At 43.0% G+C, this 26,670-nt stretch overlaps 1 protein-coding gene across 4 annotated transcripts in view; it reads right to left on the bottom strand.

The window, feature by feature from the left end:
- The window catches only part of LOC149932750 (irregular chiasm C-roughest protein-like), a 194,120-nt gene that overhangs the window by 48,099 nt on the left and 119,351 nt on the right, over positions 1 to 26,670 (bottom strand). For all 4 annotated transcript variants that reach the window (XM_090155787.1, XM_090155791.1, XM_090155788.1 and 1 more), the window contains one exon: positions 11,990 to 12,069. The gene's annotated coding sequence lies outside the window, so the exon portion shown is untranslated. The remainder of the gene's footprint in view (positions 1 to 11,989; positions 12,070 to 26,670) is intronic.

Below are 26,670 nucleotides of genomic sequence, written 5' to 3'. Positions count from 1 at the left end.
GCGTGTATTGCTGTATCTTTTTATCCACGGGTATATAAAACATGAGACGCGCCAGGGATATTACAAAAGCGGATGACGCGAGATCACGGCGGGAAAAAAACACGCGAGAAGAAATCTACGGAGAGTCAGGACCCAAAACCTCTTTTCCTTATCAATGCGGGGCCGAGAGCTTCTTCTTCGATGCCGACTTTAATGTCGGTTCAAGGGCTAATGGGCCGTACTGAGGATCTGTTCGTAAATTTGCTTTTTCTCGGCGGCAGGCTCTGCCTTATTGACCCGAAAGTAACTCTAAAGGGTAAGGGCCTTTTCGGGGGCCGTCGAGCCCATTGGCCGCCATCGTTTCTCGGTCGTTGAAAGGGTTAAAGTCAATCGCCACGCGGGACGAAAATATCGCGAAAAAAACCCTCGTCTAGCTCTGGTATACAGGGTGTTTCAAAAGGTTATGCAAAAATTTGAAGGAGTTGTAGGGGGTGAGTTGAGAAGTATGCCTGTTTTTCCCCATTTTCCTACGATGAGTTAAAAGAGCGCCAGAGAGCTTCAAAGTGTGGCCTACTAGCCCCTGGAAGTAGGCTGCAACTAGCGCAAAACTAAGCGGCAGGGACTTTAAATACTGTTTAAGTTTACTTTTTTACGCTGGTTTCGTTTTACAAAGTCCTTTTTCACCTATCACACGCTTGGTTTTGCGCTGGTCGCAGACTACTCCCAGGGGCTAGTAGGCCACACTTTGAAGCTCTCTGGCGCTCTTTTGGCTCATCGTAGGAAAATGGGACAAAAACAGGCGTACTTCTCAACTCACCCCTACAACTCCTTCAAATTTTTGGATAACCTTTTGAAACACCCTGTATAGACGGGAATCGTGTGTCAGCGTCGTGCCACAGTCTTCGGATAGCGTTTGAAAAAGAGGTAAAAATAGGCTGCCCTTTTGCTATAGTCAAACGGCAAATGACGCGATAGTACAGTCAAATGTAAGTGGAGGGATGGTTCTAGTTTCTGACGGAGCAGTCCCGAATCGGTCGAGGCTCGTTAGTACGAACATTTTCCTATAAAGAGGATTTTTTTTCCATCCGCAGCGCCATTCTCCGGTCCTTTTCTCGCCCGGCTAATCGAACCATCTCCAACCTTCCCATTCGGAATATTTAAAAGACGGTTTTCCACTCAAAATACCCAAAGGATAATCATCAAAAACCAATTCGTTTTTTCTCTCTCTCTCTTCGTATCTCTTCCGAAAAGATCCATTTAACCGCGGCGCCCCTGGGAAAAAAAAACATTCTACCCAAATACCCGCTTATGGTTTCGACGAAGCGATCGTAAAGGCAGTAACCGTACGTTTTCTGGACCAGTTAACGCGACTTCGTGGAAATGAAAATCGCGTTAGAAAATGGCCTAAGAGAGTTTCCCGCCGTTTACAAGCTTCATTGAGAATATCACCGCCGAATTTAAGGCCTAATTATATTCGATACCCGATGGTATATTGGCGGAACTAGGCCGTATATCGAACGCGGATATTAGCGGACTATATAGATACTGTAATATCCGACTGGTTGAGTTAAAGGGGAACGGCCAAGCTTTTCCAAATATGGCCTTATTTCCGTATCAAAAGATTAACAAGACGTTCAATATACTAACACGTACCTTTTTTTGTGTTGAAAAAATAGCTTTTGGCCCAGAAAGTTGAAACGAAAAATAACGCCAAGTGTTTGGGTTTGAATTTTCGTCGCCATCTTAGGGGCTGCCGCCAGCGCCCCATCCCCGTATGAGCGATTTGCGAACTAGCGCAACTTTTGAAATCGCTCAATTTAGGCTTAGGTCTCTTATAACTGGAAAGCACCGCGCGTGCAAATTAAAAAAAAAAACTAAAATCTTTCGCATCTACAGCAGCGCAAGCTTTTTTTTTATCAATTTTAATCGAGCCGGGAGTGTCTCGACGGTTTCTCACCAGGTGTCGCGGCGGACGCGCGCTTTTCGATTTCCCGAAATTTCTTTATTTTATTAAAAATTAACCACTCAATATTCTTTTATGCGGTTTTCACCCTAAATTTTAGTTTTTAATGGGCTATAGGACTATCTTACTGGTTAAAGCTTGACCGTTCCCCTTTAAAGCCCGTCGTTCAATTATTTTTAAAAATATTCGATGATTATAACCGCGATCACTTTAGACCGAACGCGAATTAGAGAGCGATGTTGTTCCGAATATTGTTGACAAGTTTACGAAAATTAGCTACCTTATTCCAGTCTCAGATATTACATTCGAGGAAGGAAGTGGGGATTGTTTGTCCGAGTTTCTGTCGATTCTGGCGACATCTGCCAGAGAAACCAAAAGCAGAAACCCGAGAGAAGACAGAGAGTGTAGGTACTACGGTGACGGGGGAAGGTTCTTCATTATTCCTCTTGTTTTTCGCTCGGATGATAGAAAACAGAGACATTTCCCTCTAGCAGACGACGCTGACTCAATCCCGTTGTCTGTTCGCGCTGTTCTTAGCCCCGCGAAACAGAAAAAAGATGCGAATGGATTAAGGTGAAGCCGACGGCTGGCCCAGACGACGACGCGCCCGAAATAGACAGCAATTAGACGAAGATTTCGCCTACACCACATACAGCGTTCGCATTCTTTATGGAAAGCAAAGGGAATAAATAGGGTCTTTTAACTGTATCTGTAAATTGGATTACACGTAAATTTAAATGTTCCGAAAATAAACGAAAAACAAAATCGATAATTTCGTCAAAAACCTTAAAATTAAAATGAGAAAATATGTATTTTAAGTACCCAAAATTTAATCGATTGTTTGTTTAATGATATTTATTATAATATAGAGAAATATTCGATATATTTTTAAATTTATAAACCCTAAATCGAATAAAAATAGAGAGTAACGTATTCACGAAAAGATATGTAATTTCGTTATCGAAGAACTGAAGTTCATAAAATATTAAACGAGAGTTATTACGGGTTATTTTTTTTATCAATTTCAAAAGAACGTAAAAATGTAACCTCGATCCCAGAGTCCGGTTAAAAATTAAAATTGAGCTGTTTTACAAAGAGTAAGCCGTAAAGCGGATGTAGAAAACGGCGAAATAATCGACGGAATACGAGAGAAACTAAAATATTTATCGGGGGTTTCGAGAGCACGAAATCCAGCTGTACGCGGATTCCGTAATTAAATAAGGCAGGGTGCAAAAGCGCGATACACTCGAGTCTAATATTAGCCGCTTTTCTCCATTTCTCCCCTATTTAGCGCTTCGAGGCTTGTTTTGCCCACACATGGCTAACACCGAGAGAATGGCACTTTTAAACAATTTTTATCGCCAGCTTCGATCTGCAACCGAAGAGAAAGGTTAAATTTAGATTCTTTCCCGGTCTCTCGTCCCGCGGTCCACGCTCTCGCTTTGGCTCTTTGAACGGCAGAAATACCGCGACGGGAAGAAAAATAAAACGCTCCCTATAAAAGAAACATTGGTGGCAATAAAATAAGGGCCTCTTTTGTTCGCTTCCGCAAATAGCGAGGTCAATTTTGGAAGAAATAAAAGACGACTTTTGTGGAATAAAGGAGGGCTTAAAAACTCGATAGTTTTAGAGCACAAATGGAGAAAGAAACGGGATCGTTTTACAACATATTCTGTTTATAAAATCGGAGCAAATCTTGGCCCGATTTGGACATTTTTATGCAATAATTATACGCTCCATATCCGTAATATCTACTGATTCTCATTTCAAATGCGTTACTAAAGTGGTAGTCGGAATTAAATAAATTTTCAAAATGTACTAAAGTAGATTCTCTAGTCAAAGCAATATAATTAAATTTAATTCAAATTAATTTTAATTTACATAACCGCTGCACTCAAATTGTTAAGCAATTTGTCAAGATAAATAAAAAGAAATTAATAAAATAAAAATCAATCAATAAAAAATTATTTTAATCAATTGATTTAAAAAAAAACAACAATCCTAGTTTACTTAAGACTTTCGAGCGTGGTCGGATCGACTTAAAGAAGAAAATAAAAATGTCGCAATTTAAAGTGAAATAATTAAAATATTTCTAAAAAAGTTGAGATAATTAAAATAATTTTTTTTTAAAGTGTTGACAACCACCTCAAGGTAAGCCCCGTATAAGCGCTTTCCCCACCCGTCAGCGTCTGCTCCGCTTCTGGAAGTGGGGAGAGCTTCAAAGAGACTAGCAATATTAATGAAACTGTTTTTTCCACTCCCCGATAGATGGCCCCCCACTCTTATCCGCGTTCCCCATTTTTCTTCGTCCCTATAATACTCGCTTCTACGTGCTACGCTACGGGAAAAACGGTCCGCTACTTTCTCTTTATTACCGAAAAGAAAACCATATCAAAATGGAACGGAGGGGGATTGGGCTGACTCAAAAACATTTACCTTTCTAGCAGCTTTTACCCTTACATAAACCAACAAGACCCTTTCGGAACAGCCCACCAATACCACCGCACCGCTTGTCTTTCTCGCCAAGAGCCATCGTATACCTTTTGACTCCATACGCCTTCCCTAACCTCCCATATCGGCTCCGAAAAAATAAAAGGGATAAATTGGTTCGAGGGCTTGTATTTGTACGGACGAATGACGCGGAAGAGATAATTTTATTCGACCTACGAGGTCCCGCGCCTCCAGTAGACTTGTAAAAAAAAAACTATTCAAATTATTCTAAGTGTTTCAAATTTTTTACATAATTTGTAGCGAATTATGAATATAAAATCAATGGTTTAACTAGAAATGAGTGGCAGATCTAACTTGTAAGTGGTAGTTTAGGTAGGCTACAACCAACCCGTAATTTAGGAGGTGGCCCTAAATTTAAATACTGCTATGACGTTTTTGTCAAGTGGTCTAACTCGAAAAAATCATGGATTCAAAACTGAGGGAAATGCTTTACATATCCATATATATACATATATATATATAATTAATTAATTAATATCGCAATTGATGGATGAATTCTTAGAGGATCTGGGAAATAACCGATGTATTATTAAATGAGCATTATGAATTGGTAAGAAAATATAATATAACCTTAACGCATTATAATAATTTCATAAACTCAGGCATAACAATAAAGCAATAAAAATTGTTTTTTAAAGAAAAATAATTTACACAAAAAAAATGTTTCTGGATTCCTACTCCAAACGCGTAATCTGTCGACTGAGTAACGTGACCTTATCCAAGCTGTATACTTTTGGGATGTTCCACTAAAATAAAAGAGTCTTCGGGAGCCGGGGTCTTTCTCTCACACTTATTGATTTACTCGCTCATTTTTGCCGATGAGGTCGGTGGATTTTCTCGGGGGCAGGGGCAGGAGCTCGCGACAATTTTTTATCGCCCTTCGTGATGAGCGAGGGTTTTCGAGGGGAGGCTGGTCTGTCTTCATCTTTTGGTCGCCCATGGGCTATAACACTGCCCTAAACGCTCGGCGCGCGTACGTGAATTGGATGCCTCTATTGGCGCGCTCCGAACGGAAAGGTGAAAAAAATGGGGGGCGATTCTATTTTCCAAAACCAGGAGACGATGCCTCCCTCCCCACCTCTCTTCGCCCCGTCAACCTTAAAGCCGACCAAAAAAAAAGTAATCGATAGGTGGCGCCTAAGAATGGTGGAACGAAGAAAAGAGAGTAGAAAATAAAGGATAACATCAGATATCTGATAAGAAAGGATCAAGTTGTTCAATAAAGGTCGAAGGGCGGACCGAGGAGGGAAGGATGCACGAGCGTTTATTTATTATGGCTTTTATGATTTATGTACCCAAAAAACAACTCTTCTTGACCTATACACGAGGGTAATATGCAATATACATTAAGTCCAAAGTACGTGGTTTCCAACCAAAGAGCCATTCGTCACGCAAAAAAAAACGATACAGTCAATCGAATTATTTAAAACAAATGGATGTTGTTGTCTGGGTTCGGACGGTATGTTACGACTTCCTAACAAAATTACGGAATGGATTGTCTTATCGCGTATATCATTGTTCATGTTGAAAACGTAATTAATCATATTTTTGGTACGTATTCCGTAGTTCATAGGAAAATAGATGAAATATAGGGCAACCCCTGTAGAAGTGTTCCAGCCGCCGAGCTTCGGCGCGCGACGCAGAGTCGACATTTAGGAGGTAAGATTCTGAAGGTAAAGTAAAATATCGGTCGTAAACGCGATATTTAATTATAGTAGTATTGGCGTACGACGCCGTGAGCCGAGTTAATGTTTAAACCGACCGGTTAAATGTTTGATTTAATTACGAGTTAATCGCGAGCGCGCGTTCGACGCTTCCGAAGTCAGACGTTATTAAATATATACATATCCCACCAATGACAATATTAAAATCTGAAGCGAAGCTACACAATTAAACGGGCAAATAGGGGTATCAATGGAGATTCGGATTTAGGCCGAAATTCCAAAACTGAGCTTAAACGCGGGTTGAAATTAAACCGAAATTCGCGGAAGGCGCGGGGCCAAATAAAGCTTTTGATCCATTTCTCGTCGGAGCGTGGAAATAGAGTCTGCTTTCGGCCCTTCGAAGGAAACGGAGCGGGTCCGCGGCAGCTCCTGCACGCGAGATTAATTAAATCCCAATAGCCTGGTTTTGTTTGGCAATCCTTTACATGTCGAAAATTGACTCAATTACCAGCCACCGATAAATATGGATGCTATCGTCGCTCCCTCTCTCGATCGTCTACGAAAGCTTCCAACCGCTTCTATCATTAATTGTACTAGCTAATTAAATATTTGCGCGAGGTGGGCTGGTTCGCTAGCGGCTTCTAGACTCGATTCAATTTGAACGGATTAAGATCAATGCGTATTTTCCAATCGGCATCTTCGAAGCCGAACGGCCGGCCTAAGCCTCGAACCCTACAAATAATATAGAGTCGGCAGCGAGCCCTTTTCGCTGTATCGATTTAATCCGGCCTATATACGACGGCGAAAGGGGATTTAAATTCGTACTAGCAAATTATGCCGATTCTCTCGACGGAAAACAAAAGTTTCAGATAGCAGTCTGCCGATTCTCTCGACGGGAAACAAAAGCTTAAGCCCACCCGGGCCGAAAGGACAAGATCACCTTGGTCCAAGACAGCGAACCGTTATGCCGAGTTAAAGGTTTTAAATTGGGTCCGCTTTTAATTAAATATGGGAAGCTTAAGCAAAAATGGGCCTGGAGTTATTTGATGGAATTGACAAATTCGGGTCAATATTCATCCGAGCGATTTTACAGCCGATCTTCGGCTACCCCAAATTATTATTTAATTTGTAGGCGCAAAGCCAATTTAGTTACAAAAGCTAGATATAAACGCGCTAACACCTTATAAAACTGTTATAACAAATGACGCGAGATCCAATTACAATATAAGTAAAAGGAACGCGGATTTAAGCGGATAAAAATCCGAGATTGAGAAAGCATCGGCCGAGAAAAGGGATCAAACGGCGTTTTCAATAAGTAAGGACAAATTTCTTACGTGGCTGAATTGATGACTAGAGAATAGAATGCCCCGAGGCGCGCTCCAGAGATAAGAAAGGAGACCATTGGGGAGATGAAGGCGAGAAAGGCTACCGGCGAAGGAAGAACAAAGATGGAAAAACTACCCGCGTTGAGCCATACGTCAAGACGTAATTGACACGGGTAGCTTAATTGACAGAGAAATTGACTTTTAGTTTTTTCCCAGAGAAACTCCGAGAATCCTTTCTAGCCGTAGGGTCAACAAATGAGACGGGCGGAGGAGCGGGATGTTGTTGGGCGTCAACGCGAAAGGAAGAGTCTCAGGTAGAAAGGGAAGATGCGGGCCGCCAAATGAAGAGTTACAGCCTATCTGTTGAAAGGATTACGAGTTATCAAACGCGACTAACTCGCCGGCCCGAGCCGCTAGCTGGAATAATTTGCTCGGCTTCTCAAATTGGGGAGGGAGGGCGGAAGACTGTTCAATATAAAGTAGAGTATACGCGAGGCGGCTCAGTTGATGGTGAAACGGAAAGAACCAATTTGGGCCTCCTTTTAATAGACTTTTCCCCGTTAGGCGGCCACGGCGACTTATTGGCCACCCGACGCCGCTATATACCGAAAACGGATAATGACAGCGCAGCCTTTCTGGTTTCTTTTATCTCCGAGAAATCAAACGAGAATATATATACGATGTAAGCTATATAGCCATATTCAATTGTTTGGCAACCTTCGCCTTTAACAGCCAATAAGGGAGATTTCGGCGCCGACTTTAAATGAGAAAGAATAGTCCACTTTTGTTTCTTTCCGACTGGCGAACGCGAGCGCCGCGGGTCAGCCCACAGATTTATTAAAGTTCGAGGCTCCCTTCGTCCCTCTCCTCTTCCATTCCTCCATTCCTCTTCCTTTAATATATCGCAATGTGGGAAATATTACTTCGCAAATACATACTAGAACAACGACTGCATACCGATCTCTAGGGTAATTGTATCCTTCTTTGCCCCGGGGTAACGCGCCTAACCGAATGGGATAGGGAATAATTGGACCTAACGTGGAAGCTCAGCGGATCTTACCCTCGGAGGTAAAGTCGGTGGATTCCGGTATAAAACTTATTTCGTTCAAAATGAAATATACCTAAATGGAAAATGCTTTAATAGGGAGAAAGCTTTTAAGAAAGGTTAGTTCGGGCATCATCTCGGCAAACTCGGAAGAATCTTTAATAATTTATAACCTTTACGCTCCGCGATGTTTAATATTTAAACGAATGGAATTGAAAATTCGTGGCGGAATGGCTATATCCGCTTTAATATATTCGCATTGTTTTCAAGAATTCGCTGGCAAATTCCACTCCGGGGCTCGCAATTCTTTTACGTATTAGTCGGAGCATGAATGATGAAATTTTTCAATTCTTTCTAACAAAAACAATATTAATAGAAATTAATTTTTAAACTGTAAATACGCGGACAAAAGCACGCGTACAGGTGAGAAGGGGAAAATAAACATTTTGTTTTTGATATCAATCAGGCGTATAGTAGGAAACAGCGGGAAAGACTACCCTCGTTCAATATGAAAGCTATACGGTTTATCGTCCAAGCGAAAGAAGTCGCGTTAATATGAAAAGTATACGGAAACTCCCCGGAAGATGGCACCGCTAGTAATAAAAAAGATCTTTCTCGGCGCGAGATGGAAATATAAAAATTACAAGGCTGGAAAGACCTTTGGCTGGCTATGGCTACGCAGTTGTCCAGGAAAGGTCGTGCCGGAAAGAAAAAAAAGGTCAGTCGTCGAATTTTTCGGCCGATCGCCCTTAAGACGTCATTGGTACGGAAGATTCCCAGCTGTCACAGTCATAGCTGAGTTAACGTCATAGAACCCCACCTACTATTCCCTAAGAGCGCCATCTAGCTAAGGGAGAAGGAGGCGAATTGAGGGGAGAGCAGAAATTGATCTATAATATCTTATTGGCGAAGCTAGAACTTCGCCAGTCGAATAGGTCGGCCTTCTCTCTCTCTATACAGTCGAATAAACAGTATAGAAGATAGAAGAAAAAATCGTGAATCAGGGAGGCGAGCCGACCGACAAAAATTCTACCAAGCAGAAAGAATCTTAAAAACGCTTTTTTTTTTCTTTCTTCCGTTTTGAGCGTTCTAGCCTACGGGTGACTTCCGAGATTGGGCTTAATTGGGTGAGAACATCAGATGACTTGTTTGGAAACAAACAATAAGGAGAAATGCCGGGGAAAAAAGGCAAGGAACGGGTTTATATAAAGGGTTTTTGGGAATATGGCGCGCTTCTATTTTACGAAAAATAAAAAACAAAAACTTTCTTTAATATTATATATTTTAGTTATAAGTCTAATACGGAATATACCGTAGGCCTAGCGGAGATTCAGCTGAGAGTTGAATGGAAGTATCGGGGTCACGGATTTAGCTTTACAAAGATCGCGAGTTTTTAACTAAACTCGTTGAACTGTCACGTGATTGTAAAAAAGAAGGACTCGGGAAAAAAGGAAGTTACGTCACAAAGGCGATTAAGGGCTGCAAAACCATTTGAACGCTCCACCCCCGTCTTTAATTTTTTTTCCTTCTTCGAGCGCCTCCTCCTTTTTGTTCTCTTCCCGGCACAGTTCGTCCGTGTCAGAGAATAAACGAGATAAAACAGTTGGATAAACTCGGAAAATCTCTTTTTCATTCGTTTAAAAGAACTTTTCTGGAAGCCCTACATTAGATGATCATTAATTTCAGCACGGGTCAACTCTGGGAAAAGCCAACTTTTCGCTCCGCGTTGCCAGAACCGTTCGAGGAAAAATAAACAAAAGGAAATATTCCCGGTGCTAATGTTTATAAGTAGGCTTCCCGGAATACGCTATCGTGAACTCCTCACGCGCTCATGGTTTTACAAAACAGACCGTATTCAGATTCTGACAGTTAATTTGTCCTTAACCGATTCTTTTCTCGCTTCGTTTTGTAGGTCTTTCCACTAGTCGATCAATTTTGCTATTTAACTTGTTAGTTTATTGGTCCTTTTTATATACTAAGCCTAATTCAATTTAATTTGGTTTGTTGTTTAATTTAAATTATTCGCGAAGTACTATGAGATATTTAAACCCAAAGCGAACGAATATTACACTGCATAAAGACTTCATCTAGGAAAATATATGTTTTGCAATGAAAATCTTTTAAAAGTTTTGAAATGAAAAATATTCGTTGTTCATTTTCGAAACGAGAAACAGGGAACGAGAAAAATCTAATTCGGTTTATTTTACATCTCCGGGCTCCAAATTTATGCGGATTTAAAATTTAAAGAAAATGGGGAATATAGGCGAGGGACAAATAGGAATGGCCACCGTATAAACAAAAACGGTGAATTCTTCGTGGTTTTGGTTAGTTGGTCGAGCGAATGCTATAGTGGAAAAAAGTCAGTTTCTAGGCAAAGAATAGAATGGTCATTCGGTACGCGGCGAGCAATCCGCGTAGAGTAACCTAATATATAAGCTTGTTTTGATACGGGCAATAAAACCGAAAACAAACTCGATAGGAAAACATTCGCGAGTCGCCGGTGGTTCTGCGAAAGAAGTACCGAATATATGGCCATAGGGACCGAGGGTGGCCGCGGTTAGAGGAGTCTACTAGTGGCTCGCGGTGCGCGCGCGGACGATAAAAATAACCCAATAATTCGCAAAAAAGCAGACCGAGACGTTCCCTAAGCGAAGCCAAGCCTTTCCCCGGCACCAATGGACGCGCTTTCGTACGTGGTTCTTTTCGCCGCCAAAGCGAGGCTAGCCTTGAGCGCAGAGTAAACATAAAGAAATGTCACTCGGAAAAACGGGACGCGTTCTTCCGCGAAAGGTTCTATACTGACGGGGAGACTGGGCCGCAGACTTTACCGGGCGCCCCGCTTTCGCTGGAAGCGTCATCTGGCCCACGAGGGATGTCGGACGCTGGTAGCTCCTATCCGGAGTTATACCGGCTTCGAAACGGGACAGGAAATTGGCTACTCCCGGGGACAATCCACCCCTGACTCCCGAAACCAATTTCGGACAACTCAACCCCGGCCAAATAGGTCTGGCGGCTACTCTATACACCGCGTCCGATGGACGAAGGATGACGCAAAAAAATTATACGCTGAAGGGGCGCCTGGTATAGGGTAGGTTGGCGAAATTTATACGCGACCCCCGCGGCGGAGGCGAGAGTGACAGCGCTTCTTTGGGATTTCCGGACGATTCCGAGTTTTTGGTGGAGCTGAGCCGCGCGACTCTTCGGCTCCCGGGGACGGACAAATTGGACGAAAGGTGCGAAAGTACCCGAGAATATTACGCTCGTACATAAATAGCAACGCCCCCCCCCCCCCGTCTGCCAGGGATCGGTTCTCTTTTTTGCTCGAGGTAAGCCTTACAACACTGTCAGCCTCGCGACTTTAATTACCGACTCCCTTCTCATAAACAACCAATTTACTCCTGGTACGCCTACCACGCCGCTAATAAAACTTCCACGGGTACTTGACGTATATTTTTTGGCCTATAAAGTAAGAAATGAAGAAGCGAGGTAAAAAGATACTCACTGCTTACGATGATGGTACAGTTCGGATCAGATCCAATTCAGTCTATAAGTGTATCGAATCTTCCGATTGATGAGAAAAACCTGCGGAGGAGACAAATTTAAATTTATCGCACAATACTTAGCGAGGAAGTTTAGAATAAGATTTAATACAATAAAATAGTTTTAATTAAACATAGTGGTTCGTAAAAAGAGAGTAAAACTTGATTTAATTAAGTTTATACGCGAAGTAGGCGTTCCTGGACGTTGGGTCAACATTCGAGGAAACCGCTCTAGTGCGGAGGATTATTAGGAAAATTAACTAGTAGAGCGCGTGATAGGAGGGGTTTTGATGGTACGACATCGATAAGGCAGTCGCGTTGCGAACGCCAAAGCCGGCGGGGCTCTCTTATCGGGTGTCGCGATCGCGTTTTGGAAAGGCACCGCGCGTCAAACTCGAGAGGAACCACCCTCTCCAGAGAGAGAGAGAGACGCGTTATCGTCTGCCGGCCGTGACCCTTTCGGATGTTGGGCCCATCCATCAAAATCTCGACCCGGTTGCTCCCTAATAAAGTTCCGCCACACCTCCGCATCCCCCCTTCCTCTTTTACCTCGCCTCGACGCCCCGGGATACACACACCAGCACGGAAAGCCAAAGGTACCAACACTTCACCTCAGCCACGCGCACGGTGCAGTTAGACAAAAAAAAGTTGCGGCTTATAATCTGAAAGGAAAAGTGAATATAGCTCGAGGCTAATGTACGACAAAGTGAAACTCATTTATTTATGAAAGGGTTACGGATGGCGATACCGGGGAAGATAGCTGTCGTTACGACGCTAAACAAGGACTTAGAAAAGGGTCTATATAGAGGTACAAGCAATATCGGTGATAATGGAATTGATTAAATTTTAAAAATCTAGCGAGAATAATTTAGCAACCTAGTGGTTTCAAAATAGACTTATAACCGTCATATATTCTCTAAGCCGTTATAAAGCACTCCATTATAATTCGCCCTTGTATATAACGCGGAGAGTCATTTCTTAAGTATAACTATCAACATTCGAGGAAAAGCTTATCAATATTACGGCAGTTGGGTCGGGCGGATACATTACCAACGAAGAACCCTGCGTCAAAGCGATAGCACCTTGCTCGGATAAGAGGACGGCAATTGCCCGGGAGTCACCCGAATACTCAGCCGTCGATGGCGCTAAAGATCAAGGAACAAACATTACCCTACCCCGAGTTTAAACCGAACCGCCAAGTGCCGATCCGCGGCAACGAAGAATGGTGGAAAAAAAGCCTTTGGCTAATCCACAGCCCCTCGTCGTGTCAAAGAGGCGCGTATTTCCCTAATGCGGTCTCGCGGTGACGGACTTGGCTATTTGCGCCGGTGGTTGGAGCGATGGTTTTATACGGAGAGCCAAAGCAATAGTCTCGCTTTCTGAATAGTGTATTACGGAGTAAGATTACCGCTCAACCCCACCCCCGACCATCCAAAGCGGGAGTTACGCTCGGTTGACAGTAGGGGTTTTTTACCCTTTTAAACCAGACTTTTTTCTCTAGAGACCAAACGGATTTATTCGGCTTAAGACTCCGGAGCATAGCGGTGAGGCAAAAACTTTCTTAAGGGGATGAAACTTTAAGCGGTAGGGGTATAGCTATCCAAAAGAAGAGGACACTTTTGGGGGTAGAAAAATGGTTTAAGACGAGGTACCCCCAAAAGAGTCTTTAAGGGTAAGAAAAATATCCCTTAGATTTTTATACACTCGCGGCAGTATGATAAAATGATTTTTTTTTGGTTTCGCTATAATGGCTTTCTTTTTGATGATTTTGCTCATAAAATTGAAGAGGGGGTGGGATAAGCAAATCAGCTTACGCGTGGAAAAGACTATCTGGAAAAGATTGATATTTCAGCGCGGGGGAAAAAAATGTTAAAATGTGCCATTTTTTTCGCTCTCAGCCGTAAGAACCGAGTGAAAACCTTCTAACGAGCTTAAATAAAAATATAGAGACTGACGGAGGTCTGCGTTAAATAGATTTCGTTCTCCATCAACAAAAACTCCCTTATCAAACTAATTGGATTTAAAAAAACACGAAACGTTATTTTTCCTTAAATCTGTCTGCTTAATACGATTAAGGGAGAAATTCGATTCTCCAACGTTAATGGGTTTATTAAGGACAAATTTTGTATAAATTAAAAAATGTTATAAAAATTTTCTTTCGGGAACAACCTCCATCGAGAAAGAATAAATTCAGCCTTTCTTCTATAAACGAAAACGCGGTAAACGAATAATTACGTATAAACGAATAGTATCGGGAGTAGGACGGAAGCAAAGACGCGCGTCGAGAGGCAAAATCGAAGGATGGAGAAAGAGAGAGAATTTAAAATTAAATCAACTTTCGAATCCCCGGAGGTCGAGCTCTTTTCTCCCAAAGCGGCAGTCGGGATTCGATCCGAGAGTGCGCTCTATTCGTTGGAAAGCGAGTATACGGGCTTACGCGTGTATTTTTCGAATAGCGTAGTAATACGGCCGCGTGTGTTTGGCTTTTCTTTACTTTTGTAGAGAACGGAATTCGGCGACGGGCCTTCCCCAAAAATTCCACTCCAAATCGATAAAGCGATAAATTAGTTTAACTTTTCCGGGAGGAAGCCGTCTAGAGCGGCTTCACCACGTGCTTCGACCATTACGAAAAGGGCTAATAAACTGGGAAGCTCCCCAGCTCCGGGGACGGAATCACCCGGAAGTTGGGTCAAGGCTAACTATAAAGGGTAAAGTTTATTCGGATTTACGGCCCGGGCTTAATGTCGGCTGATATTAACGTTTTCCGTATATCAGACTTTAAGTCGTTATAAGGATATCTGCTAAAATTCGCGACGCGAAGTGGAAATTATAAAATCGACATCATTAAGAACAGCCAGACGCCGAACCGAAATTGGTAAACTAGCCTCGGCTTCTTTAGGACTAAATCTAAATAACGCCTTTAATTCCGGATGTAATTTTTAGCCTCGTTTTCTTTTAAATATAAAATGTTATTAAATTAGTTTTAAAGGGTTTTAATAGAGCAAGTGTAAATACAACGCGAGTTGAAAAGTTCCGGAAATTATTTTAATTTCGCGGCAGTCTAAAAACGGTGGACATATTATTGGATTTGGTTGAGTAAAATTAAATACCGCCTATTTTAACTAAATTTTGATTAATTCCAGAAAAAAACCCTCGAAAGAACAGTTTAGATTAGGGTCGCAAACAAAATGTTTTATTTAACTTAACACTTAAGAGGATTTATTTTCGCGAATGCGTAAATGAAATCCCAGGGATTGCCCGGATGCTCGTGGGGGGGGTCTTATTATTTCAATACGTACAAGCGGGCCAAATAATAAAACTGTCGCGTATAGGCCATATTGGGACGAGAGGGCAAAACATTTGCATTCCACCGGAGTCTTATCGAGTTAGGGCCGTCTTTGAAGTAGTTTGCAAACAGGAGCTCGGCCTCCGCCAAATCTTAATTCTTCTCTCCTATTCGAGCTCGATAAGTTTCTTAGCAGTCGCGACCTTGTACGGACAAAGGCGGGGAAGGAGGTATAGCGTAACGGCTATCCCTTAGTCTAAGCTATAAACTTTTCTATAGCTTCTCTTCTCCGTTTATCCGGGTTCGCGAGAAATGAAAGAAAAGCCTTTTAAGAAAAAGGTTTTTATGCAAATTGGACTCCAAAAACACAACACTCTCCAAAACTTATTCACCCTTCTTTTAGCTATTATTAGGGAGTATAAAAGTGTCTCGAAGAGGTTAAACTTGAAGCTACCGAAAACGGGATAAAACCCATCGGATGGAACTGATGGAAAACTGGGGGATTAGTCGACGGAACTGGCATCTATTCGAGGAGAGAAAATCTCGCATTAAGCGAAACTCTATCGTAGCGGCCGAAATTAATCACGAACTGTTTGTCAGTCAATATTTACGACGCTGTAACATTGACGGGCGGAGTAGAGAGTAAAGAGGAGTAGCGTCGCTCGCTCGGGCAGACATCGCGAGAGGTTCCTCACAACCTAACTTGACAGATACTTCCCTCAGAAATCAAAACGATGTTAGGAAGAGGGGAAAGTAAATCATAAAGTGGAAACCAATGGCGAAATCCCCCCAATAACACTAAAAGGTTTCGGATGGTAAATTAAGAGCGAGAGAAACGGAAAATGCATATAGGATGATCCCGTTCGTCTGTCCGATAGGCCAGCCTAATAAAAGGAAGTGTTAAAGTGAAGAACCGTGTCACCATCTCGCGACACTAGATGTCGCCCCGGTTTGGGGATTCCCCACCCAGAGCGAGACACGCGCCTTTAGATAGAGAGTGTCCGTACCCTTCCGCCGACGACCACCGCGGTCTTCTCATCTGTCCAGTTGACCTTCGCCTGACCGAATCCTGGAGGACCGTTTAGCCGACTATCCATCAGCCGGCGGGACGCCATCTTTCTCACGCTCTTACTCGACCCCCCCTCCGTTCCTTCTTCTTTCGTTTATACGACAAAGATCCGGGCTCTCTTTGGCCGTCGCATTTTCTTCATCCAACCTCACACATCCAAGCTCGTGCCATCTTAGGTGCCTCGGTAGTCGATCGTCAGATTATCAGAGCATGCCAAACTCCCGCCTTTCACCAATACCCTTTTTTTCTTCAACCACGAGCTCCAACGGCATCGTCTTTCACGGGTAGAGAATAGAAGAAGCGCCGGATAGGAAAAAAAAACGAATCGGTGGGAAGGTTGCGAAGGAAAAAAAAACAGAGATGGGGGATAAAAAAAGTGAAAAATCTCCCGTATTTTTGTCGCAACGAGACCACCTTTCCTTTTCATCTTCGGGAGCCCACTTTCAGCCGTGAATCTTCGAAGCGATCTAACTTTTGGACATCCCAATTTGTCAATTTACGGGCGAATGAAGAAAAAGAGCCAAACCAGAGCGGCCGAATAGTCTACTCTGTCACCGAGCAACTGCCGCCCTTCGATTGGGAGTAAAGTGGATTTCCCTTTTTCCCATTCCTCAGCACGCGCGACACCGACTCGCGCGCCGACTATTTTTCTCTTCTCTCGTTCTCTGTTTCACTGATAATTTCGCGTCTTTTGTAAACCCAGGTAATTTGCAGTAAACCGAAACCCCGGTGGCGCTCTAACGTGTATTCGCGGGGATAAAATGGAACTATCGGCGGCGGCGGTGGCAATAAGAGAAGGTTTTACGAGCGCGCGATTCAATTAGCCTCTTTCTTTACCGTCCATTCAGCTGGATTTTTCCTTGGTTTCTTTTTACGTTTGATATATATATATATACGTCGGTGTTACTTCGAGCGAGTCCGTATACGGACACCCAGGATTCCGGAAAGGTTCGATGCAAAGCGCTTTCAGCCCGGATTGAGAGAGCGCATCCATGATTAAAAGAAGAGTTTGGTTCTTTCTACTTCCCGATATAGCGTCGGACAGCGCTGTCTGCCGAAAGAAATAACGAAAGCGGAGCCAGCTTATAAGGCCTATCTCTATCTATTTAGCTGGCATCTCTTCTTCCAATATCTGGTCGACGAATGCCAAAAACTTTAGATCATTCCGAACCCTTTCGGCGTTCGCGGGGACTGGCGAGTAAAACCCCTTCATTCCGATGCGTGGCGGATCTATATTCGGATATTGGCTCCGCGCCGTTTTTCGCCATTTGGCTCTTCTTTCGATTCCTTCTTACCACTCTGCCACCTAATTAATTTCGCGGCAGCTAGCGAGGAAGAAAACTGTTCTCCCCCCCCCCCCCACGTACGCTACATTACCGCGCGCACTACGGAAGCTCGGGAGTAACCATGACAACTACACCGAGGGTCGGCTTACTTCACGCGCTATCGCTAGAAAGGGAAAAAAAAGTGAGGTCGACGGGAAGGAAAAAAAAACTAAATGAAGCGCGGATGGGGGGACTCTTCGCAACACAGATAAGATCACGTGATCGATTAGTCTCTTATATACATCATCGAATACAAAGTAAATCTAATTAATAATGGCTAGCTGTATATAATTAAATGGTAACGGGGTTGACCTTTGCCCTCCTCATTTTGGCAATGTCGATTCGATTGGTAGGAGCTTCGCGGCTTCGTTTTATGGATTGAATTCTTGGGAGGGTGGCAGATTTCGGCGAAGAGAGTCTCGTTGTAATTCGAAACACGAAGCCAATTCCGCATTAAGAAAGACGAAGGGCCGGATAATTAATTGCCCGATAACATAAATTCGATCCGCAGCTCACCTCCATTTAAACTAGATATAATAGATCACAGAGATGGAATTTGCAATTCGCGTTTCATTTGGCTCGAATTACGTGTAATTGTAAGGAGATTTTAGAGTCTGTCGCGACTATTCTTATCATCCGACACTTTAAAGGTCAACTACGTACTGGTTCGGTTTAGTGCTTATCTTTACTAGGAAATTGGCTGTCCGCATCCCATACGGCCGATACTAATTTTCGCATGCAAACTCTTTTGGCAAACTTTACGCAAGTTTTGATATTTTCAGAAATAGCCAATAGTTTGCAAATCAGATAATAATTTGCGCAAGATTTTTGAAATTTTTTATCAGATATTGATAATTTCAATTCTATTTACCTCAGATATCATATACTATTTTGCAAACTATGATATCTGAGGTATATACAGGGTCTTTTTTTTTGCTCGGAAAAGTGTTTTTTTTTCAAAAACTATTTATAGTACCGATTTCAAATTTGGAAGGTCAATTCTCTATACCGGGGGACATCAGTTTGATAAATTTGAGCGTTTTCGGTAATGTTTTTCACCAATTTTGAAAAATTATTTTTCGACCACTAGGTGCGAGATAAAAAATTTCTATTATAAAGTTGTAGGCCGTCATCGAAAACCCTTAAAAATTGTTCACTCGACGAAAAACTTATTTATCAGTGAAAATTCGAGCTTGAAAAATTTACAAGTTGGTGAAGCCAAATTACGATTGTTTGAAACGATAATTGAAAAGGGAACAAGTCTAATACAAACGTAGTAGAGTTTTCACACTTGAAAAAATGTACACGTTTGGTTTTTAAATGCAGATATTTTATTCACATAAATTTTTACAAAACATTTTCAATAATATCACCATTGGCTGCAACACAGGTTTGTGCGCGGACAATTAAGTTCTCAAACGCTTTCTCTACCATTTCTGGTGTGACGTCTCGGCAAGCACTGATTATTCGTCTAATGAGTTCCTCCCTAGTTTCAATGGGCGTGGCGTATACCTTTGCTTTAACGAATCCCCAGAGAAAATAATCCAGCGGTGTTAGGTCAGGTGACCTTGCTGGCCAATGCACTGGACCATTTCTCCCTATCCACCTTTCAGGAAACTCGTTGTTGAGGTGCTCAGTTACTTGCCGGGAAAAATGCGGAGGGGCGCCATCTTGCTGAAACCACAACTGACGTCTTTCAGCCAATGGAAGGTCGTCGATTGCGTCACTCAGTTCGTTCTGTAGAAAATGTAAATACCTTTGGCCGTTGAGGTTCGTCGGCAGGAAAAAGGGACCAATCAAACGGTTTCCAACAAGTCCAACCCAAACATTGACCCGTTCAAATTGAACCTGGTGATGATATTCAAAACCCCAATGTGGGTTGATGTCAGACCAAAGATGGCTGTTTTGATGATTAAAGGGCCCATCTCTAGAAAATGACGCTTCGTCGGAGAACAAAACATGGCGCAAAAATTGTCTATCTTCTTGGACAGCATTTAGTAACCAGTTGCTAAATTCATAACGTCTTTGATAGTCTCCGTCAATTAGTCCTTGGTGGAGCGTAGCTCTGTATGGGTGATAGCGATTCTTACGAAGAATTTTCCACACACGATTTGCAGAACAACCCAAATCAGCAGCGGCGTTAGCGCAACTGTGACGAGGATATGCCACAAAGTACGCGAGTACATTGTTCTCGAAGTCTAAATCCGGTTGACCCAATCCGCGAAACCTAGGTTGCAAGTTACCAAATTGATTGAAATCGTGAATTGCTCGTCTTACTGTATTTACAGATGGTGCTCCATTTGGATGTCTTTCTGCGAAGATTTCAGTCACTCTTCTAAGGTTTTGTGCTGCTTCTCCATAGTAAATGGCAACTATCTCGGTACGCTCAGCTACTGAATAACGAGGCATTGTTCGAAATATTATCAAACACTGATAATAATCTCCCAAAGTTTTCCTTTAAATACCCAATGCATGTTTAGGATTGACCTATAGCCTCGTGTTTTTTAAATCCGGTCGTTTTTTTAACCAAAGTTTCAACTGGATTAGGTAATTCTGTTTCAATTATCGTTTCAAACAATCGTAATTTGGCTTCACCAACTTGTAAATTTTTCAAGCTCGAATTTTCACTGATAAATAAATTGTTTTTCGTCGAGTGAACAATTTTTAAGGGTTTTCGATGACGGCCTACAACTTTATAATAGAAATTTTTTATCTCGCACCTAGTGGTCGAAAAATAATTTTTCAAAATTGGTGAAAAACATTACCGAAAACGCTCAAATTTCTCAAACTGATGTCCCCCGGTATAGAGAATTGACCTTCCAAATTTGAAATCGGTACTATAAATAGTTTTTGAAAAAAAACACTTTTCCGAGCAAAAAAAAAGACCCTGTATAATTGAAAACACCAATAATAGGGTAAGGTTTGCAAAAACCTTTATAGAATTGAAATTATCAATATCTGATAAAATTTTGCAAAAATCTTGCGCAAATTAGTATTTGATTTGCAACCTATTGGCTATTTCCGAAAATATCAAAACTTACGCAAAGTTTGCAAAAAGAGTTCGGAGATTTCGATTTGCATTGAACTATCGGGTGCCCAACAGCGGTTATTGGTGTCGCGACTATAAAAATATCCCGCTTGGTGTACGAGCGTAAGAGACAACGCTGCTAAATGTTCCGATATAGAGAGCGCATTTCACGCCCTCTGTACGACGTTTCCAAGAAGGGAAAGGATCCTATCAATCAAAAGAACACTCCTACCGATAGATGGAGGAAGGGTTGCCGTAATGGATGACGGCTCGGAGAGGGCCTACGCTCTTCCCGCGAGACCAACCCTACCAGACACGTGAGTTATGGAATAGTGACCTTTTGACGTCAAAGGTATTATACAACCCGAGCGCGGAAAATTGAGAGAGAGAGAGAGAGAGAGAGAGAGAGAGAGAGAGAGAGAGAGAGAGAGAGAGAGAGAGAAAGCTAATGCTATAGTCTTCGGTGGAGGATTCGGCTTATCATCGAGTTCTACTCGCTCCTCTCTCTCTTGCTGGCGGGTGATGGATTATGTTAAATAAGCCTAATCCAGTTTACCCCTTTGCCGCCATATTCTAGTAGGCAACTCGAACCTTCTCGTGTTTTAGGACGACTACGGGGCATTTAGGCTTAAACGCGGCGCACTCACCTCCGTCTTCTCATCCACGTTGGTCCTCGCCGAAAGATTGATGCCCGTTTTTACAGATTTAGGAATATTTAGGGAAATCAACTTATCAATTTTAATCTTCGCGTCTCTCTCACCCATCCGCGACGGAAAGAAAAACGAGTCTAGAAAGAGAGAACGCTTTAAGAACGCCAAAAAATGAATAATGAATTTGAAAGATAAGAAATTTAGCCAGGCATTTTTGATACTCTTTCTATAGTTAAGGGCGAAAGGACTATATAGACCTAGAAAGAAAGAAGGGCGAGGGTAGGGCGAAACAAAAAGGAAGCCTAAATGGAAGTTAGTGGAGGGACAAAAAGGACCAGAAGAGGCGGCCGCTGCCGGCCAAGAAAATAGTAAAAGAAGAAACCAGCGGGGAACGAAAAAAAGGTCAACGACTGAAACTAATGCTTTTACTGGCCAAGAAAAACTTCCGGTCGACGTTAGCGCCTTCTATTAAGGAGGAGAAACAAGAATTAAGGGGTCGGCCGACATCGTCGCCACTATTTCTGATTGATTTCTTACAAAGATACGAAGTCGAGAAAGAGTGAGAGAAGATGGAAAAGGAAAGGTGGCGCGGGCCACGGTCAGACCGAACCCGGGCCAGCGGTGGCCCCCGACCGGATCGGAAAGAAAGCGAGGGTTGCCGCCGGTTTCTCGAGCTTACTTAAAATAGAAAAATGAGGGAGGGAGGAGAAATCGCGATCCGACTGACGGGAAAAGTCATTAAAGGAGCTCCGATAATTGTGATCCACACGCGGCTGGGCGAGCTCGGAATTAGCCGACATACACCGCCACCTGTCGGCAAAGCCATTCATTACTTCGCTCCACGATTTATGGAGTGAACAGCCTTAGAGGCAACGATTCTCGCCGTTATCCCGACCAACACTCCCCGCTGCAGGGGCCACCGACTCTACCAGACACCGCGGACGTCAGCGAGGAAAGGACGATGTCCGCTTTGGCGCCTACTGTCCGCTAAAGAGCGAATCGTCATAGTTCCCAAATAGAGGAGAGCTTCATCTTTTATCGCGTTGCCATTTCCAATAATTGACGTTAACGCTTCTCCTCTTTTTAGGAGAACCAAGACGGCTCCATCCGCGGCTCGAGTCCCGAGTGCGCCATTTAAAATCGAATCCGCTGGAATCTTCAACCATGATGAGGGCCGCGGAGAAATTAGATTGAAACAATAAGAAAATTAGCCCCCAGCGGCGGGCGTGTTACTAAACAAGGAAAGCTTCCTCAACCTGGCACTCCCTCAACCTCCTTTTTAAACGGTTTTTCGCGCAATTGGAGTACATTTCGAGCCTTTCCTACGACGCAACCGGCCTGTAAATGGGTTCGTCCTTTAATGACTTCCAGAGTTTTCGGGCCAATTCACGCCAAAACCAGAAGTTTCGGGGGAGAAAATGAACATTAAGCGCTTCTTTTTGGCAGGGCGGCGAGACGCCTCCGCCCAGGGCGTCAAAATAAGGGCACCCAGCGAGCCACCAGCCCGAAGCCGAGAGCCCGAAAAAAGGAGGTTACGACGCGATTAACAAGAATATATTAAATTACGAAAACAATTACCATCTAATTCCTTTATAGCAGACATAAAGAATCCCTCTTTCCGCGATACGGACGGAACGCCGCTCGAGCCCAAAAAAGTTCACTTTGTTTCGAAATTAAGCTATTCTTTTCTTTAACGCGGATATTGACGGAAAAAAATGGAAATTAGCTCTTCGAGCGAAACACCCCGTTAAGAAATGAAAGCTAAATTCGAATTCACTAAGAAATTCATTCGTCCCATTAACTACGCGGCATTCCAAACTCATAACTTTTATGACATTTTTTTCACTTAAGCTCTATCAATTGTCCATTAAAATATTATTAATACTTAAAATGTAATTTTATATTTGAGCTTGAAAAAATAGTATAAATACGGCATATTTATTGCCTAATTTTTGTATAAAAATGCGCGGTCGATTCCGTTGTACTTTTGAAAAGAATAATATTTTGTAGAGAAACAAGCAGACGCCCAAAAGTCTCGATTAAATTTTGTCGTTCGCAAATGCTCGGATCCGAGGCGCGCAGTTCAAAATGTTTATACCGCATATTTATTCGAAACCCCCATTTTATACTTACGGTTTTCGAGATAAAGTATAAAAACTCTGCAAAATATTTTTCTTTTCGCGTATAGTTTTGTCTATAACGGGGAGCTTTTTAGCCCAGCTTGTACCACTACAATCCGGCTGTTACGCATGCCCAGTAAAGATAGGGCCAAAGCCGCAGTCATTTGTACGGCTCATTACCGAAAACCCATTTCATGCTCACGCACTATATACGCCCTCGGCGGACACTAGCAGAAGCTCTTTTTCCCTCGTACCACGCGCACTACGCGCGTAAGATGGTTTCTTCTCTTTCTCTCTTTCTAACTAAAGCCGTATCGAGGAGCACCGTGATATATCCACGAAAGCGTATTTTGAACCGTTCTCTCGAGCCGTATACGCATCGTCGGGCATTGTTTAAGAGTCAAAGGTCAATGCGGAGACGTCGTCATTTAAATAAACGGTAATTTAATAAATGGAAGCCCATTTCTATACGCCTTTAACAAATCAAAGGTGATCCGGCCTTGCCTACTAAGAAGATGGAAGAAAGTGAAGCTGGAGCTTATTTTTTAGGTTTAGAAACGCCTGTCCAACTGAATGAAGGAATATTTATTTATCTTGTACAAAAATACTTTCATGTCAGTACAGCCAAAATCAGGTAGAAAGTCTATTTTAACTAGTGTCCTGGCAACCTGTAGCCAGAAATTGAAACGTGGCTTAGTTCCCTTCCAAATTAAATGGAAGAATGGTTAACAAGAATTTAATAGACGCCTTAATTGGGCAACTGCAAAGTCGGATTTATTACGTCTTCATAAATTGTTAACAGGCAACAAAAAACCCAAAACAAGGGAGGTCGTCGAGGGGTCACGACCCTGCGAGGCAACGACGGGCGACAAGGTTAATTGGTCATTTTGACCGCAGACGGGGCCTAACGATTCTAGCTCCCTCTGTCGGGCGACCTCGCGCATTTCGAAATAAACTCCCCGAGAGACTCTACGGGGACAATAAGGGGACCATGCAGAGGGAGAGGGGGGACACAAAGGAAAGCAATCTCGCTGGCACCTTCCTGGTCCAAAACGAAGACATCGGCCTGGTCACGTTTCACCAGTTGGACGAAGCGAGTCAGATTCCCCGACAGTTCGGTCGACTCAATTTACGAAACGGGACGCAGACTTAACCACCATCCGTGGCTCTATCGAAACTGTCCGGAGGTTTCGACCGAGGCTTACGAGCCTCTTTTCCCATTATACCTACAAAGCGTCTTAGTGAGGCGAAAGAAATCCAATACCTTGGCGAGGCGGGGTATACGCTCTCGGAGATCCTAATTAGGCCCGTAACGAACAAGGACTGTCTGGAAATTGAAGCCGTTCTCGAGGGCTAAGCTCTATACATATTCTCGGGCTGGCGCGGTTCACGAACCTATTTCACGCGATATGGACGAGCGAGAAAAATAGGCGACGAGCCGGGGAATAGGGGCATCGAAAAGGGAAAACCAGATTTAATAAACTCTGACGAGGTCATGTTTCTTCCAACCGTTTTACTCCCGCAATTAGATTGTAGAGAGTGAACGACAGTGGTTAACTTTCGTAAACACCTTCCACTTATTCTTATACCTCCGAGGTGAGGTTTAAAATGGATATTAAAATATACCGCGTACGAATAACGGCGCGTAATTAAAACTAGATTTAACGGACAATTATACTCGCTCGTTTTACCAGCTGTCTAATATACGCGTGTTAGGCTAGGCGCCCACTGGCCTTCCACAACGCTTGTGGAAGCTAGGACGGAGACGTTACGAAGAGCAGTGAGCGTCTGGCCTAAAGCGTTGAGTAAAATATAAACAGAACTTGAGATTAAGCCGTTTACTTTAACACTTCGCTTTATATCGGCAATGGAAACGTTTAACATTGGAAATATTCTGAGCAAAGGTTTCTGGGAGAGTAGGCGGCTTACCTTGGCGCGTTTTATTGAGTTATAGTTATGTAACCTCTCGAATGGGGAAAACGAAAAGAAGTGGGAAGAGGAAGAGAAGAGAGCAGCCAGGGAGAGTCAAACAATGGGGCATTATACTGGGAGATGACTCTTCTTGGCTCGGCCTCCGGGAGTTGGCGATGAAGCGTAACTGATCAGTCTGAGAACTCCGGTCACGTCTAGCGATCTGGTACGCGGCGGGACTCGCTGGGCGTGGAGGGGGCATATCGGGCGGGTCAAGACGAGAGCCCAAAACCTCGGGCACGTAGGGGTCGCTGCCGATAGCGAGGAGGGCTTTTTGCCCGAAAAGAGAGGAACACAAAAGAGTTTTAGGCGAGAGAGAGAGAGAGACTCCCCGAGAGATTTAGAAAGGCGCGCGGACGAATGCGTTTAGAGACCATGAACGGAGGCCATGAATACCAATAACTCCGTAGAATACGTAAAAACTCCCCGAGAGAGGGACGCTTATAGAGAAAATCATTCCCCAGTTTCTCCTTCTTTTATAAAGAAAAAATCCTATATATATATATATATATATATATATATATATATATATATATATATATATATACATATATATAAGAAAGCGGGAAAATGTACGGTCTATAAGAGAAAAGAATACACGCGTCGATAAAGGAACGGAAGAATTGCGAATAGAAAGTGTATATATGGACGATAAAGGGGAAAATACCGAAATGTGGAGTCGCCTTTTGTTTTCTTTGGACGTTTCACTCGACGATTTAAGCTAGTACCCTGTCAAGACGACTCCGAAACGGATTCTTCTCGCCTTCCGTCGCCTTCTCCATCCGTACCGGGATTAAACAACTGGCATTCGGTCGAGCCAAAACGTTCCGAAACGAGCGAGGGACTCTGCCCCTTTAATTCAGTTAGATGTTATCAACTCGAGAGGAAATTAAGGTAAAAAGTGGACGACGGAATGAGGTTACAGACTAGTTAATTCCTCTTTCGTTACTTTTTCTTTTAATAAAAACCCCTCCAGTTTAAAATGGCGCCCCTCTCCGGAACCCCAACCCCGTCTACCGGAAGAGAGGCCGATTTCTTTACCAATATATCGAACGGTGGTAACTTTCCTCGACCTCAGCTTCAACCCCATCAGTCTCTCTCTACTATGCCAATTGATTTGATGAGTTGCGAAAGAGGGGGGGATCTACGAAAATTATTAATCGTAAAAAATCGGGGCAAAAGCCAAGAAAGCGGT

The sequence above is a fragment of the Leiobunum rupestre genome, chromosome 8 (genome assembly GCF_980474605.1).
Source record: "Leiobunum rupestre chromosome 8, qqLeiRupe1.1.hap1, whole genome shotgun sequence".
NCBI classification, from domain to species: domain Eukaryota; kingdom Metazoa; phylum Arthropoda; class Arachnida; order Opiliones; family Sclerosomatidae; genus Leiobunum; species Leiobunum rupestre.
This window is presented reverse-complemented; position numbering and strand designations above follow the sequence as displayed.